The 15,564-nt window shown below is 42.0% G+C and overlaps 1 protein-coding gene and 1 long non-coding RNA gene across 6 annotated transcripts in view; both read right to left on the bottom strand.

Moving 5' to 3' along the window:
• The window catches only part of ARID2 (AT-rich interaction domain 2), a 186,326-nt gene that overhangs the window by 47,923 nt on the left and 122,839 nt on the right, over positions 1-15,564 (bottom strand). The gene's annotated exons all lie outside the window — the stretch shown is intronic.
• On the bottom strand, positions 1,598-15,559 carry LOC122466234. The gene is made up of 3 exons (XR_006291600.1): positions 12,683-15,559; positions 7,672-7,677; positions 1,598-1,608 (listed from the first exon to the last, which is right to left on the bottom strand). It is a non-coding gene; the product is annotated as an uncharacterized LOC122466234 (long non-coding RNA).

Below are 15,564 nucleotides of genomic sequence, written 5' to 3' on the forward strand. Positions count from 1 at the left end.
TTCCCTTTACAGGTCATTTTTAAAACTCAGTATGTGCCTTTTTTGTTCTTTATGATATATAAAGAAAGGCTGAATTGTGGATTCCCCTACCCTCAAAAAGGAGTATGTTTTCTGAACAACAGAAATTCAACAATTTATTTGTTTAATTTAATGCTAAAAGAGCTCATGATGACCTTCAGTGAGAACCCCTCAAAAAATAAAAACTTGACATTCCTAATTTTCCTAAGGTTAAAAACCAAAAACAGCAGTGTGTGTAAAAGAACCAAATAAACCCACCTTTCAGACTTCCCTTTATACACAGAATCACAGAAATAGAGGTCCCTTCCAGTCCTAAAGAAGTCATCAATTCCAGCCTCCTGTGCTGTGGCAGGCCCACCTAAACTAGACCATCCCTGACAGGTGTTTGCTCAACCTGTTTTTAAAACCCTTCAATAATGGGATTCCACAACCTCCCTTGGAAACCTACTTCCAGAGCTTAACTACCTGTATAGTTAGAAAGTTTTCCCCACTATCAACCTAAATCTTCTGTGGGGCATATTAAGCCTATTACTTATTGTCAAACCTTCAATGGACCTGTAGAACAACTGATCACATCCTCTTTGTAACAGCCCTTAACATATTTGAAAACTGTTACTCCTCTCAGTCTTCCTTTCTCAAGACTAAACAAGCTCAGTTTTTTTAACCTTTTGCCAAAGGTCAGATTTTCTACACCATTCATCATTTTTGTTGCTTTCCTCTGGACTCTCTCCAATTTGTCCACATCTTTCCTAAAGTGTGATGCCCAAAATTGGACACAGTACTCCAGGTGAGGCCTGTTAAATTCTGAGCAGAGCAGGACATTTACCACATACAACACTCTTGTTTATACACTCCATAATGATATTAGCCTTTTTTGCAGCTGCATCACATTGCTGAGTCATATTCATAACCCCCAGATCCTTTTCAGCAATACCACCACCGAGCCAGTTATTCCCAATTTTGTAGTTGTGCATTAGATTTTTCACAAGTGAAGTATTCTGCATTGTATTTATTAAATTTCATCTTGTTGATTTCAGACCAATTCTCCAATTTGTCAAAGTCATTTTGAATTCTAATCCTGTCCTCCAAAGTGCTTGCAACCCCTCCCAACTTAGTGTCATCTACAACATTTACAAACACACTCTCCACTCCATTAGACAGGTCATTAATGCAAATACTGAACAATACCAGACTCAGGACTGATCTCTGTGGGATCCCACTTTTGATAGCGAACTACTGATAACTACTCCAGGTAGTCTTTCAACCACTTGCGCGCTCACCTTATAGTCATTTCATTTAAACCACATTTGCTTAGTTTGCTTATGAGAATCTCATGTGGGACTGTGTCAAAAGCCTTACTAAAATCAAGATATATCACATCTTCTGTTTCCCCACATCCACTAGGCCAGTAATCCAGTCAAAGAAGGAAATTAGGTTGGTTTGGCATGATCTGTCCTTGCAAAATCCATGCTGGCTACTCTTTATAACCCTATTATCCTTCGGGTGCTTACAAACTGATTGTTTAATAATTTGTTCCAGTATTTTTCTAGGTATCAGTGTTAGGCTGGCTGGTCTATAATACCCCAGATCCTGTGTTTTCCCCCTTTATAAAGATAGGTACTATGTTTTTCTTCTCTAGTCTTTTGGGATCTCACCTGTCCTCCAGGAGTTCTCAAAGATAATTGCTAATGGTTCAAGATTGCTTCTCCTAATTCCTTAAATACTCAAGGATGAATTTCACCAAGCCCTGACAATCTGAATAAATCTAACTTATCTAAATATTCTTTAGCCTGTTCTTTTCCTATTTTGGCTTGCATTCCTTCTGCTTTGTTGTTAATATTACTCGTGTTGAGTATCTGGACACCATTAACCTTTCAGAGAATACTGAAGCAAAATAGGCTTAAATACATCAGCTTTCTTGATGCCATCTGCTCTCCTACCCCACTCAGTAGAGAGCATACACTTTCCTTCATCTTTCTCTTACTCCTAATGTATTTAAAGAACCTCTTCTGATTGCCTTTTATGTCCCTTACTAGATCTAACTCATTTTGTGCTTTAGACTTTCTCATTTTGTTAGTACATGCCTGCACTATTCTTTTGTACTCCTCTTTAGCAATGTGTACATCATGAGGGAGAAAAAGGGCAAGGCTCAATTTTTTCTTTTCATTTTCAAGTCACCTTCAAAAATTATGTACAATACTTTGCTTAAGTCTTTTCAACATCATTCCTCAGTATTTCTAGATTAGTGTTATGGGAACTGAAATCAACACACTATTTAACATGTTTCATTTGTAAACTATACTTATATGGTTTTCTCTGCTGTTGCTTGCAGGTACCATATAGAGTACTCATCAGTTAGTTACTCAGGAAATACCAATTCTGGCAAACCACAGGTAAGCACTATTGGAATTGCCAAAACAATAAAACAAAAATAAATTTGCAAACCATGAAAGACAGGAAGGGGACAGACTACAAAAACATTATGAAATGTATGTAGCGCCTATGGTCCATGAGTTAAAAAAATATGTCTGCTGCTGACTGAAGACGAGGCATTGATGTCCAACTATTCATAAATAAGAATAACTTTGATATTATACAACAATTTTCATCTTAGAATCACAAAGCTATTTTACAAGTACTAAACAATGAATCCTCACAAAACAACTTATGTTGTAGGCAAATTCAAGTGGACACTATATGAATGACATTAAACAACATTAAAAGAAAATTAAGATTGCAAAATCAAACACTCAAAAGTTAGATTGCCCGTGCAACCTTAATTTGCCCCCCTTGTGCATATGGATTATGATACAGTCTTTAATTACACAATTACATTTTTCCACAGGACCCCTGCTTCATTCAATATACAGGACAGGCTGTGCTTCGAGAATAAGACAGGGTTCTGTAATGAAGGATACTTGTCTGTAAACCCCCACCTTGTTTGTTGCTAGACTTCGTACCCTTAATATTCTTTTAACATCTTTTTACCTGTAATTTCCTAAATTTAAAAAAACTGAAAAACAGAAATTTAATCATGTGGAACCATACTGAATCCCCAAATAGGTCACAAGTAGGGTTGGGATCTTTAGATACGCAATACAGATCTCTACCACTTGAATTCATGGAATATCTGGTAGCAGTAGAAGGCTATCTTCTATGTGGACCTAACACTAGATGGAGATAAACCAGAGGTGGGCAAACTACGTCCCGCAGGCCTCATCTGGCCTGCGTGACTGCCCTGCCTGGGCCCTAAGCTCCTGGCTCAGGAGGCTAGCCCCCGGCCCCTCCCTTGCTGTTCCCTCCTCCCCCGCAGCCATGCCGCCGCACGGCGCAATGCTCTGGGCGGCGGGGCTTCAGAGCCCAGCCTGACCCGGTGCTCTGTGTTGCGCGGCATGGCTGCCTGTCCTGGTGCAGCTGCGCCCCCAGCCACCGGTGCTCCAGGCAGCGCGGTAAGGGGGCAGAAAGCAGGGGCGGAGTTGGATAGAGGGCAGGGGACTTCAAAGAGTGGTCAGGGGCGTGGATAGGGGGCAGGGTGGTCAGAAGGCAGGGAACAGGGGTTGAATGGGGGTGGGGTCCCAGGGAGACAGTCAGGAAGGAGGGGGAGTTGAATGAGGTGGTGGGGGCAGTTAGGGACAGGGGCAGTTAGGGGCGAGGCGTCTGGGGGCGGTCAGGGAGAAGAGGTGGTTGGATGGGGCAGGGGTCCCGGGGGGGCAGTCAGGAAGGGGGGGAGGTTGGATAGGGCAGTGGGGGGCACTTAGGGGCGGGGGGTCTAGGGGCGGTCAGGGGACTGAGAGCGCGGGGAGTGGGGGTGGATGGGGCAGGAGTCCCCTGGGGGCCGTCAGGGAACAGGGGGGGTTGCATGGGGCAGGAGTCCCGGGGGGGGTTGTCAGGGGGTGAGAAGCGGGGGGGTTGGATGGGGGTGGGGGCCGGCCATGCCTGGCTGCTTGGGGAGGCACAGCCTCCCCTAACTGGCCCTCCATACAATTTCAGAAACCTGATGAGGCCCTCAGGCCAAAAAGTTTGTCTGCCCCTGAGATAGACACACACACTTTGGCAGTGGGTTTCACAGCTATTTGCTAGATCATCAGGAATGCAGAGACTCCAGAATTCTGGGTTCAATTCCAGGTTGTATAGAGGAGTGTTCTCTAATGGTTACAGACCCTTCTGCTCCTAGCACCCTTTCCCCCACCAACAGCTGCTAACCCACGGGCTCCTGATCATCTTCCCTCCCCTCCCCCATCCCTGCCTGGCTCCTGACTCCATTCCTATCCTCCCCACTCTGTGGCTCGTGCCCTCCCACACTCTTCTCCTATCCTCGCTCCTTCCCTTCTTCCCACCCACTCTGTTTCTGCTCTGTTGTCTGCCCCCATCTTCTCCCTCCTGTTCTTAACACACACCCCCCACCGGTTCCTATCCTCCCTCTGAATTCCTGTTGCTGTCCCCCTGCCCTGCATCTCTTCCCCTTTCCCCCACACTGCTCCTCATGCCTCTGCATTTCTTTAGGCAACTTCCTCCTTCTCCTCCATGCTGCCTGGCTACCACCAGGGGAGCACTAAGAGCACTGGAAAGAGTCTCCCCGCTCTCAGTTCCTATGCCTGGTGACACAGCAGCTCCTACAGCCCAGGGACGGATCACGCTCAGTTCCTCTGTAGAGATAGCATATGTGAGAGTCTGGTCAGCACAAAGGAGCAGTGAAGAGATGGAGCATGGTCAGTGCAGATGGAATCATTGGAAAATGTAGCTGTCAAATTCTAACAGAAATCTACTGAGCATGTGGGAACCGAGATTTTTCAGCAAACTATAATTTGGCCAAATGTTGGCAGTTTCATGGGGACGACAAAAGGCACATCCCTGACGCCAGAATAATCAATCTCTCCTGCAAAATTTCATAGAACCATAGAATATCAGGGTTGGAAGGGACCTCAGGAGGTCATCTAGTCCAACCCCCTGCTCAAAGCAGGACCAATCCCCAATTTTTGCCCCAGATCCCTAAATGGCCCCCTCAAGGATTGAACTCACAACCCTGGGTTTAGCAGGCCAATGCTGAAACCACTGAGCTATTCCTCCCCCCTGCTCAAGTCCCTGCTCCAAAGCATGAAAGCATTAGAGCTCTCAACAAACAGGTTTAACAATTTTTAAACATAACTATATTCCTGCCTTCATTTCATTATAAGCAATGGCTGCAGCGATCTACCAGAAATTTTTTAAAAATCTGTCTGAAACAAATACCTCACATGGAAAATTTCAGCCCAAACTTCTGAAGTTTGGCAAAGTTATAAGCAAATGAAAACATCATCCTATAATGGAAAGTGTTGGGTAACTGTAGACTTCACTACCTATTCAGTCTGTAATAAAGAACACAACAGTGGCATGCTCAAATTCTCGAGATCATTTCTTGTAGGGGGCATTACTTCCAAAATGCCAGCAGAAGCAGTACGTCTACACTGCAAAGTAAAGGTGTGATTGTAGCATGGGTAGGCATATCCATGTTAGTTTTAATCTAGCGGGGTGCAGGCTCCGGGAGGCAGTTTGGGTGTGGGAGGGGACTCTGGGCAGGCGTTGGGGTGTGGGAGGGGGGTGAGGGCTCCAGCTCGGGGTATGGGCTCTGGGGTGGGGCCAGGGATGAGGAGTTTGGGGTGCAGGAGGGGCTCAGGACTGGGGTAGGGGATTGGCGTAAGGGCGGGGTGCAGGCTCCAGGAGGGAGTTTGGGTGCGGGAGGGGGCTCAGGGCTGGGGCAGGGAGTTCGGGGTCCTGGCTCCCAGGAAGCAGCCACCAGGTCCCTGCAGCCCCATGGTGCACAGGCAGCCAGGGAGGCTCCGTGCGCTGCCTTTGCACCCACAGACATCATCCCTGCAGCTCCCATTGGTCACGGTTCCCGGCCAATGGGAGCTGCGGAGCTGGCACTCGGGCAGGGACAGTGCACGGAGCTTTCCTGGCCGCCCATGCGCCTGGGAGCCGCAGGGACCTGGCAGCTGCTTCTGGGAGCTGCATGGAGCCAGGGCAGGTAGGGAGTCTGCCTTCATCCCGGGCTTCCTCTGAGCTGCCAACCAGACTTTTAACGACCCAGTCGGCAGTGCCAACCAGAGCCACCAGGGTCCCTTTTCAACCAGGAGTCTGGTTGAAAACTGGATGCCTGGCAACCCTAACTGAAACACAGATCAAGATGTGCCCTTGAAAATAAATTAACTTCCACTCAAGCTAAACTATAACAACTGCCCTGACTTGGGTCCTGATTCTGCATGCATTTAAGCAGGTGCTTAAATGAGTAGTTCCACTGAAGTCAGTGGTATTACTCACATGCTTAATGCCTAGTCTACACACAAAAGTTGTACTGCTTTATGTATACAGGTATCAAGATGCTTATATGGGAAGGGGAATAAGATATATCAATATACCAAGGCACCTTTATACATGTATAACTGAATCAACATTATGGGTTGTACCAGTATAACTACAACAGTTTACAAAAAAAAAATCACACTTCTAACTAAACCTAGTCATATTGCTACAAAACTGTGTGTAGACTAGGCTTAAGTATTTATAGGATCGGGGCTTGAGAATGGATCATCCTTTGGTGTGTCTTCTGGGATTTAACAATTGAACTACTTATTTTTACATTTAGATTACGTTATTTGGGGAGCACATACAGTATTGTGTTCGCAGTAAAACTATCTTCCATTTATTTAGTGCCTCCCATCCAAAAAAGGTCTGAAGTGCCTTACAAACTTATTGTGAATGAGAATTTGTTCCACACAGGAAAGCCCCTGGAACCACACACAGACCTACTGACTCCCTGGGGGTTAGTCCAATAGTAGGGAACAAGTTGTGGGACTGGGGCTTAAAACTAATAAATGACATACTGGGATCACTTCAGCACTGAAATATAGCCACTTTTAGGGTGATATATAGCAACTGAAACATTTTAATAAGGCTTTTTTTACTCCCCGGTTGATAATTACAATGGTCTTTTCAGCATTGCCAAGACCTGTTATCTACTTGGGATTTAGTCACTGGTGGCCTGCAGAAGGTGTAGGTGCACTGATGCAAATCCTCAGGTTTAGACAAGTAAAGCCAAGATTTGACTAGCTTAATTTACCCCTCCTCAAACAAGCTGAGCTACATGGGTTGCTGACCACCAATGGCTGAATCAGGGCTGATCCCACAGAGACAAGGTCTAACTGAAGGACTGTTTTAATTAGCTCCTTTTACACAGCACTGTGGCACAGCAGACTCTGCTAGTTTGCCTTTCAGGAGGTCAGACTAGATAATCCAATGGTCTCTTCTAGCCTTGGAATCTATGACTGTATTCAGGGGGAACACTGAAAGTGACTGTATAGAAAGCATTCTCAAATACACAAAGTGAAACTGAGAAAAACTGTTTTGCTAAATTCTTACAGTTACAATAATCTTAGGTGTTACTTTTAACTATAGCAGTTACAAAATGTTCATTGTTAAACAAGTTGATTGTTTAAGAGAGCAAGTGAAGATACCATAACAGGAATCAACATGTGCTATAGATTATGAGCAGGATTTAAATAACAGAGTTATGAATCTTTCTCCCTGTGCCAAAGATTCAAATATGTAGTGATGGAAACAGATATGATTGGCGTCCTGGGATAACAACGCCAGCTGCACTATTCTCAAAGCACACACCTTGAGCTAAACCATTGATGCTGACTTTGAAAGCAGCTGTTTGTTCACTCAGCCACCCAGCTGGAGGTAAGACCCTATGACGGCACCCTCCTGAGGATTATAAATTAAAGCATACAAAGAAGGGAAAATATGTAGTATGGCATATTCCATGCTTTAAAACAAACATTCATATGGGCCCCGATCCAGGAAAGCACTTAAGCACATGTGCAACTTTAAGCATGTGTTTAAACCCTATTGACTTTGATGGAGTATTCAAATGCTCAAAGTGCTTAAGTACTTTGCTGGATCAGGGCCTTACTGTACAGTTCATGCCACACAAAGATTTCCAGGATTAATATAAAGGTGGGCCATCAGGTGATTAAAAAAATTAATCGCGATAATCATGCGATTAAAAAATTAATTGGGATTAATTGCGCTGTTATCCAGAAATATTTAAAATAAATGGTATTCTATTGTTTAACAGTGCAATTAATCGTTAAACAGTAGAATACCATTTATTTTAAATATTTTTGGATGTTTACTATATTTTCAAATATATTAATTTCAATTACAACACAGAATACAAAGTGTACAGTGCTCACTTTATATTTATTTTTGATTACAAATATTTGCACTGTAAAAAAAAATTGTATTTTTCAATTCACCTCATACAAGTACTGTGGTCCAATCTCTTTATCATGAAAGCTGAACTTACAAATGTAGAATTATGAAAAAAAAAACTGCATTCAAAAATAAAACAATGTAAAACTTTAGAGCCTACAAGTCCACTCAGTCCTACTTCTTAGTCAGCCAATCACTTAGACAAACAAGGTTGGTTACTATTTGCAGGAGATAATGCTGCCTGCTTCTTGTTTACAATGTCACCTGAAAGTGAGAACAGGTGTTCACATAGCACTGTTGTGGCCAGCATTGCAAGACATTTACATGCCAGATAAGCTAAAGATTTGTATGTCCGTTCATGCTTCAACCACCATTCCAGAGGACATGCGTCCATGCTGATGATGGGTTCTGCTTGATAACGATCCAAAGCAGTGCACAGAACCGACACATGTTCATTTTCATTATCTGAGTCAGATGCCACCACCAAAAGGTTGATTTTCTTTTTTGGTGGTTTGGGTTCTGTAGTTTCCGCATCAGAGAGCTGCTCTTTTAAGACTTCTGAAAGCGTGCTTCACACCTCGTGCCTCTCAGATTTTGGACGGCACTTCAGATTCTTAAACCTTGGGTCGAGTGCTGTAGCTATTTTTAGAAATCTCACATCGGTACCTTCTTTGCATTTGTCAAATCTGCTGTGAAAGTGTTCTTAAAATGAACACATGCTGGGTCATGATCCGAGACTGCTATAACATGAAATATATGCAAAATGTGGGTAAAACAGAGTGGGTAAAATACAATTCTCCCCCTAAGGAGTACAGTCACAAATTTAATTGACGAATTATTTTTTTAACAAGCATCATCAGCGTGTCCTCTGGAATGATGGCTGAAGCATGAAGAGGCATACGAATATTTAGCATATGTTGCATGTAAATACCTTGCAACGCCGGCTACAAAAGTGCCATGCGAATGATGCCTGTTCTTACTTTTAGGTGACGTTGTAAATAAGAAGCAGGCAGCAGTATCTCCCGTCAATGTAAACAAACTTGTTTGTCTTAGCGATTGGCAGAATAAGATGTAGGACTGAGTGGACTTGTAGGCTCTAAAGGTTTACACAGTTTTGTTTTTGAGGGCAGTTTTGTAAGTGCGATTAATTATTTTAATTGTGATTAATTTTTGAGTTAATCGCGTGACTTAACTGTGATTAATTGACAACCCTAATATAAAGCATAGGAGAGAGACAAGGTGGATGAGGTAATATTTTTGATTGGACCAACTTCTGTTAGTGAAAGAGACAAGTTTTTGAGTTTACAGAGCTCTTTTTCTAATATCCTGGGACCAACACAGCTACAACCACACTGCATATAAAGCATTATATTCTTTTAATTCATGTTGCAATCCATGTCTCATATTTCAATGTAATCAACCTCCCAACCTCAGGCAACTCTGTTAAAACTGTAAATACCATTTTCGAAATAATGCCTCCTACTATCCTTTAAATTTCAGTTTTAGATAAAATGTAAGCACAAACACAAAGGACCCGGCCTCTACAAAATTCAGCAGTCTACCCTACCGAAACACCTCACTTTTAAAATGACTACTCTAGTCAAAGGGTCTATACTGGGTTTTGAGCCACCAGCGCAGCTACACAAGTGCAAATCCTTTAGATGTTGTGTGTCAATAGAACAGTCAGCTGGAGTAAGTTAGCTGGAGCAGGTTGCATGAGTGCAAATCATGGTTAATACCAGTGCATTAGCACAGTGGCTAAAATACAGTGTAGACAAAATAAAGGTAAGGAAAAAACAAAACAGCTGGTACACAGTGAACTGGTAAAACCGGTAACAATTAAATTTTACAGAATAGAATACATGATCTATTGAGTTATAATAATTGAGGCCCAGTCCTTCATGCAGCTCCGTATGGGGGACCCCTGTTCTCATGCAGAGCTATTTTCAAGATTAGGTCCTTACTCTATACTTCTGCTCCCTAATAATATATAGATACACACATACACGTTGTGATTGTCACATGTGTGTGTGTTTGTGTGTATCACTACTTGTGCAGTGAATAGTTAATATGAGCAAAATTTTCAAAAACACTTCCGTCATTTACAAGACAAAGTCATAGGACTTAGGAGCCTACGTTACTTAGCGCTTTTGAAAATTTCACCTTATGTACTCAATGTTCTCAAAATATGATGTTTATCGCAGGTAGCTCACATGTGGAAAATAAAAACAGCAGGATTTTGGGGGGGTATGAGGGAGGGGTTGGGTAGGGGGGCAGGCATTAAAATAAATTTCCTCTTTAATGATAGTAGATTATTGAAGTTCAAATCTAATTGCATCACGAGTGAATGACAACCAAATGAAGAGCTTCTGTATTTTAGTAGCTCCAGCTGAGCAGTTCATTTGCTCTGTGGAAAGGAATGAATTATGTCTCCTGGGGCTATGCACCTGCTTTCTGGTGCATGGAAACTCAGGCTACTGATCAATGGAAGATTGGAGCCAATGTTTATACTCCTGCTCACAATTTTAGCAGACTGCTTCCCACTCAAGGATGCTATAAGTGGGCTGCCTTAAGAAAAATGGAAGTGTCTGTTTATGAGGGGGTGATGATGGTGAGGGAGGGACTGATTTTTTTAAAAAGCCACATAGGTAATTAAGTGTAATTTTCTCCCATCCAAGCATCTGACATGACATTAGAGCATTCTATAAAGCCAATTGGGACAAACTAACTTGGTTATGTTCAACAAATGTTTTGTGGGAGCTTGGAAAAAAAAAAAAGCCGTAAGTAATTACTCATTTCTTTTTCCTTCTTCATGCACCAGTCCAGCACAATGCCTCAGGGAAGTAACAACCCATAAACAGAAAACATGTAAATAAAGGGAGAGAAAGCCACCAAAGTAAGATGCCTGCTCCCTCCACCCTTCAGGCTACACCTAGGACTGGCTAAATGCAGATGCAAATAGAGATAAACACCTTTAAGCAATGACATGTGTGTCACATGCGCCTGTTTGAGACAATCCAATAAACACGATATTTAAATACAAAATCAAATCCTATATTTATATAATAAGATTCCAGGATTGTCACTCTGTGTGTCACTGTAAAGCCTAGAACAGGGATCGTCAACCTTCGGCATGCAGCCTATCAGGGTAATCTGCTGGCAGGCCACGAGACATTTTGTTTACATTGACTGTCCGCAGGCACAGCTCCCCGCAGCTCCCAGTGGCCGCGGTTCACCATTCCCGGCCAATCGGAGCTGCAGGAAGCGGCGGCCAGCACGTCCCTGTGGCCCGTGCCGCTTTCCACTTCTCCTTCATAGGTAATGCTGCTTCATAGATCATGCCGCTTTTCCACTTCTCCTTCATAGGTCATGTTTTCTGTAATCATTTTTGTTACTCTTCTCTGGACTTTTTCCAATTTGTCCCCATCTTTCCTGAAATGAGGCACCCAGAACTGGACACAGTACTCCAGTTGAGGCCTAATCAGTGCGGAGTAGAACGGAAGAATTACTTCTTGTGTCTTGCTTACAACACTTCTGCTAATACATCCCAGAATAATGTTTGCTTTTTTTGTAACAGTGTTACAATGTTGACTCATATTTAGCTTGTGATCTACTCTGTCCCCTAGATCCCGTTCTGCAGTACTCCTTCCTAGGCAATCATTTCCCATTTAGTATGCGTGCAACTGACTGTTCCTTCTTAAGTGGAATACTTTGCATTTGTCCTTATTGAATTTCATCCTATTTACTTCAGACCATTTCTCCAGTTTGTCCACATCATTTTGAATTTGAATCCTGTCCTCCGAAGCACTTGCAACCCCTCCCAGCTTGTGGTGTCCACAAACTTTATAAGTGTACTCTCTATGCCATTATCTAAATCACTGACGATATTGAACAGAACCAGACCCAGAATTGATCCCTGTGGGACCCCACTAGATATGCCCTTCCAGTTTGACCGTGAACCACTGATAACTACTCTCTGGGAACAGTTTTCCCAACAGTTATGCACCCACCTTATATTAGCTCCATCTAGTTTGTATTTCCCTAGTTTGTTTATGAGGTCATGTGCAACAGTATCAAAACCCTTACTAAAGTCAAGATATACCACGTCTTAACGCTTTCCCGCTATCCACAATGCTTATTACCATGTAAAAGAAAGCTATTTGGTTGGTTTGACACAATTTGTTCTTGACAAACCCATGTGGACTGTTACCTACCACCTTATCATCTTCTAGGTGTTTGCAAATTGATTGCTTAATTATTTGGTCCATTATCTTTCTGGGTACAGAAGTTAAGCTGACTGGTCTGTAATTCCCCGGGTTGTCCTTATTTCCCTTTTTATGGATGGGCACTATATTTGGTCTTTTCCAATGCTCTGGAATCTCATCTTCCAAGACTTTTCGAAGATAATCACTAATGGCTCAGATATCTTCAGTCACCTTCTTGAGTATGCTAGGATGTATTTCATCAGGCCCTGGTGACTTGAAGATATCTAACTTGTCTAAGTAATTTTTAATGTGTTCTTTCCCTATTTTAGCCTCTTTTTAGCAAATCATCTTTTGAGTTTCTTTGTTTATCGACCGAACTAACTAATAGAAGCTTCAGTGGAAGTTTTGTGTCTTCCTTTATCTCACTTGACAAAGGCGGTTGGCAGCATGATTCTGTGGAAAGTTGGAGAAATGCAGTAGGGAATAATGGGGGAATGAGAATGGGTAAGGCTGCGATTTAGTCACAGAGGTCACGAAATGCGTGACTTCCAAAGACTTCCGTGACCTCAGCCAGTGCCAGCAGGCAGACCCCCCCACAGCTCCCGGCCACCGCGTGGGCAGCAGTGGGGACCCCACAGCTCTCCGCCTCCGTGTTACCCAGGGGGACCCCCAGAGTTCCTAGCCACCCTGAGCGGCAGGGGGCCCCCAGCAGCTCTCTACTTCCATGGGTGGCAGGGGGGATCCCCGCAGCTCCCAGCCACCTCCATGGGTGGCAGGGTGGGCCCCCAGAGCTCTCCATCTCCGTGGGTGCTAGGGGGACCCCCAGAGCTCCCGGTCGCTCCCCTGCTGCCCCAGGAGGCTGTGCTCCCTGCAACTCAGAGCTGCCAGCAGAGAGGGCCCCTGGAGCTGCCCAGGCTCCCCATTTTGTCATGGATATTTTTAGTAAAATTCAGGGACAGGTCATGGGCTTCTGGGAATTTTTCATTATTGCCCATGACTTTTACTAAAAATATCCATGATGAAATATTAGCCTTAAGAATGAGGCAGAAGAATAAAAACTACCTCAAAAAAAGGATGGGGTTTTTTTTTGTTGTTTTTTTTTTAAAGTGTATAGCAGTAGTATGGCAGAACCACAGGTAATATATTTCAAATGGGAAAAAAATCATACATATTTTTCTCTCACTCTCTTCCTCAACAATTTGAAAGAATGACTGTCTATTAACAGTTCTGAGAAACATTTTCTAATTCGGATCAGCTATGTGTCTAGAGCACAAATATCCACAGTCAATTATTTTAGTTAAAAACAATCAGGTCAATCCTTGATAAGACAGTTCAATATTTTCTATATTCATTGGATCTTTAATGAGGGTACTCAAAAAAACAAAAAAACAAAACAAAACAAAAAAAATAAAAAAAACCCCCAAACCCCAAACTGCACAAACACCAAAAACCACCCACACTCTGTACTCTAAGCAATGCATAGCTAATGTATCCATTTTGGGGAAAAGATATTACTTACCAAAATCTGGTGAACCCTTATGCTGCACATTGGCAATTTTCTTTTGTTGTCAAACAACTTTTATTCAAATCAAAGATCATGTGTCAATCAGAATAATATACATATTTGATTTTCATTTAGATTTGCAAAATTTTCACAAAGTATTCTCACAGTTAAAAGAAAATTATTCATCATTACCAAAGAGATTTCTTGTCTAAAGAGTTAAGGCATCAGAAAGATTTCAGTAAAAGTCTAACTTGATGACAGTGCAGGAGTACCACCCTGATTAAGCAGGTATCCGCTTAAGTGGATTCTAGTTATAGCTCTGTTTGTGTCCATAAGTCTACATCTACTAAATACTAAAAATGAACGAGTATCAAGTAAAAAAAGTTTATTAACTCAATGCCTAAGAACACTAACCCAAACAAAGATTTCTCTGATTTTTCCCTCTCTTTCCACAATCTACCTTCCTCATATTAGTGGATATCTCTTTTGCTCTAATTCAGAATATGAAACAGTTTCTTAAAATGAATTCTCCATACATGAAATTAAGGGATTTTCTGACCATATGCTGTGCTAAAATAACTAGAGAATGTAAGAATTTTGAATATAATCAGGAATTTTCCTGGAAAATGGTACTGAGATGTGCAAACTGGAATACTCCTATTTACAATAGTACAGTAGGTGCTAAATGTCATATTAAGAATGGACACATACTATAGCCTACACTGGTGGTGAGGTACGAAGAAGCTTGCACTTATAAAGGTAAATAAAGTTTAATCTCAAAAAGAAACTAAGACCCCTATCCTCCAGCCTGATCCATGCAACAGATTATTATACCTGTGTAGAGTCCATCAGATAGGACTGCAGAATCAGAACCTATGGTGGAAAAAAACAGCATCCTTTTTGACCAATGGACAAACATGATTTTCTACTGACTGGAGTAAACTTAAACTGAAACATTTATTATCCTTTATGGATCTCCAAACCCAAAAACTTTAACTTTTTTCAGTAAGCTCGAAGACAGTGGTAGAAGTATAAGCAACTGAGACATTTTATATCTATACAGAAATAATTTGAAATTCACTCCTCAGAAATATACTTATGTGAGCTACTAACGAAATGTGTAAGAACAAAATATAAAACACTACACAAAAGCAGAGACTGCCACCTAATAGAACACCTATTCTAAGTGAGGAGGCAAGATATGGACAACTCTGAGAGTAAGAAATGATAAAACAAATAATTTTAAGATTCTAAAATACAAAGGACTATTTTTAACCTTCAAAATAACAAAGCAATTAAATAACAGAAAAGTAAACACAAGGGGTTTTCCCTTGATGCATAATCAAGTTGCAATTTGTTAGACTTTAATCCTTTTAAATAAATTTAAACTATACTACTATAACTGGCATCAAAAACAGAATGAGAAGTATCAGAACAGCTTAAGTAGGAGCACGCTAACAACGATTTTATGAAGATTTGAAATCCCACAAGGGGGATAATATCTGAATAACAAATTTACATTTTGACATATCTGTTTCTTTTACAAACCATATTTGGTAAAATAAACACAAAAAGTTTGTTAAC

This window comes from Chelonia mydas, chromosome 1 (assembly GCF_015237465.2).
Source record: "Chelonia mydas isolate rCheMyd1 chromosome 1, rCheMyd1.pri.v2, whole genome shotgun sequence".
Classification (NCBI taxonomy): Eukaryota; Metazoa; Chordata; order Testudines; family Cheloniidae; genus Chelonia; species Chelonia mydas.